General features: G+C 46.2%; 1 protein-coding gene across 1 annotated transcript in view; it reads left to right on the top strand.

Annotated features, from left to right (window-relative positions):
• The window catches only part of pak5 (p21 protein (Cdc42/Rac)-activated kinase 5), a 130,188-nt gene that overhangs the window by 110,717 nt on the left and 16,971 nt on the right, over positions 1-2,500 (top strand). The window lies entirely within an intron of this gene.

Raw genomic sequence — 2,500 nt, 5'->3', positions numbered from 1 at the left:
ACCGTACAATTCACACACATACCGAACCGAACCGTGCAATCCGTGGCAAACCGCAATTCATGTACTGCCCAAAAAATATGTAAAACAGATTCTAGGAGTATCTTATCCAGTCTCTCTGTTAAAACATTAGCGTATAAGACCAATCAGAGGATGACACAATTAAAATCACACCATTTTCACATTGTAAGCCTATACAAACCATATGCAGGATATTTAGTAATAAGTCCGATTCTATTAGCCAATTGAAAGAGGGCATTTGGAACGCTCATGAACTAAAAAAAAAAGAACCGTAGAGAACCGAAAACCGTGACCTTGACACCGTGATATGAACCGAACGGTGAATTTTGTGAACCGTACCACCCCTAGCGGGCGTGCGTGTGTGTGCGTGCGTGTGTGTGTGCATGCGTCCATGCATCCATGTGGTTTTATACAAAGTTGCAGAACTCCTTTTGCCTGAGACAGTAGGCTACATGTGTCTGTAGAGGGTGGTATGGTGTGGTGTCTCTGCAGATGAGTCTAATTACTGTCATTACAGGCAGATATGCGTTTGTGTGTGTGTGTGTGTGTGTGTGTGTGTGTGTGTGTGTGTGTGTGTGTGTGTGTGTGTGTGTGTGTGTGTGTGTGTGTGTGTGTGTGTGTGTGTGTGTGTGTGTGTGTGTGTGTGTGTGTGTGTGTGTGTGTGTGTGTGCGCGTGCGCGCTTGTGTGTGTGTTTTGTCTGTTTTGTCTCTGTCTGTGTTTTGTCTCTGAGTATTGTGTGTGTGTGTGTGTGTGTGTGTGTGTGTGTGTGTGTGTGTGTGTGTGTGTGTGTGTGTGTGTGTGTGTGTGTGTGTGTGTGTGTGTGTGTGTGTGTGTGTGTGTGTGTGGGTGGGTGGGTGGATGTGTGTGTGGATGTGTATGTGTGTGTGTGTGTGTGTGTGTTTTGTCTCTGTGTTGAGTATTGTGTTTGTGTGTAGCAGTGTCTGCATGCAAGGAAAGAAGAAAAGTTTGTAAAGATGTGTGTGTGTGTGTGTGTGTGTGTGTGTGTGTGTGTGTGTGTGTGTGTGTGTGTGTGTGTGTGTGTCTGTGTGTCTGTGTCTGTGTCTGTGTCTGTGTCTGTGTCTGTGTCTGTCTGTCTGTCTGTCTGTCTGTCTGTCTGTCTGTCTGTGAGAGGGAGACTGAGAGAGAGAGAGCGAGAGAGAGAGAGAGAGAGAGAGAGAGAGAGAGAGAGAGAGAGAGAGAGAGAGAGAGAGAGAGAGAGAGAGAGAGAGAGAGAGAGAGAACAGTGTCAGGTCTAAACACTAATTGTAAGCCTTCAGTAAGATCAGATGGCCTTCCTCCCCTTCCTCCAGCTTACTCCCCACTGCACTCCCCCCACTCTCCATCTTCTTCTTAAAGCAAGTGAAAAGGGGCTTTTTCCTCACCCCTGTTGCCACCAGGGGCCACATCTGAGTGCCCTGATCCTTGTGGCTTTATGCCATTTGTTGTTGGTAAAGTTTTAGGTTTTTTTTTGTTGCCATTTTCATATTTTATTGTTGCTATTACTATGTTGTCCCTATACATTCTGCATTTACTTGTCTTCTTTTTTTAATCAATCATTTTATATTCATTTGTGCTTTGTTTTATTTTACTTTTTATTTATGTTTCATCTTTTAGCTAATTGAATTATTTTACACTGTTATTCTCATTTCTCTCTCAATCTCTCCCTCTTTCTCCCACTCCTCACATTCTCTTCCTCTCTTCTCACCTCTCTCTCTCCCTCTCTTCTTCCATTGTACTGTATTTCTCCCACTCTCTTTTCTGGTTTGCCACTGCACCCCTCTCTCTCTCTCTCTCTACCTCTTTCTCTTCTGCCACGGCCAAGCCCATCCTAAAGCCTCGTTCATACACGTCGCTGCTAGTTACTAGCTTCTCGCTCACTCGCCTAGTCGCCTCTTGCTCATGGAACGTTTACTAAAGGGCCGTACACACACGTCGCTTCTAGTTACTCGCTCAGCGAATGAACTCAATAGAATGTCAATGTGTCCCAGCGAGACTCGCAGGCGAGTAGGCAAGTACTGTACAAGCGATGCGATGTGGGCGGATCCCGAGTTGAAAATATTTTATCTTCGAGCGAGGCGAGTAAGCGAGTAACCAATTGGAATGCAGAGTTCGGTACTTCTCGGCTGTCCATTGGCAGTTAAAGCCGCGGGAACTTTCAGTGAACGTTCCATGAAAGAGTGGCGAGTAGGCGAGCAAGCGAAAAGCTAGCTTTGTGTGTGTACGCCGCTTAACTGCCAATGAACAGGCGAGAAGTACCGAACTCTGCCTTCCAATTGGTTACTTGCTCCTGCTCGCTTGCCTTTCCCTCCCTCATAGGAATGAATAGCAAAGTTTGCTTCGCTTGGCCAAATTCGCGTCTATGTGTCCCTAGCCTAAAGCCTCGTTCACACACGTCGCTGCTAGTTACTAGCTTCTCGCTCACACGCCTAGTCGCCACTTGCTCATGGAACGTTCGCTAAACGTTCCCGCGACTTTAACTGG

The sequence above is a fragment of the Engraulis encrasicolus genome, chromosome 18 (genome assembly GCF_034702125.1).
Source record: "Engraulis encrasicolus isolate BLACKSEA-1 chromosome 18, IST_EnEncr_1.0, whole genome shotgun sequence".
NCBI classification, from domain to species: domain Eukaryota; kingdom Metazoa; phylum Chordata; class Actinopteri; order Clupeiformes; family Engraulidae; genus Engraulis; species Engraulis encrasicolus.
Note: the sequence above shows the minus strand (reverse complement) of the source record. Positions and strands in the feature narration are given on the sequence as shown.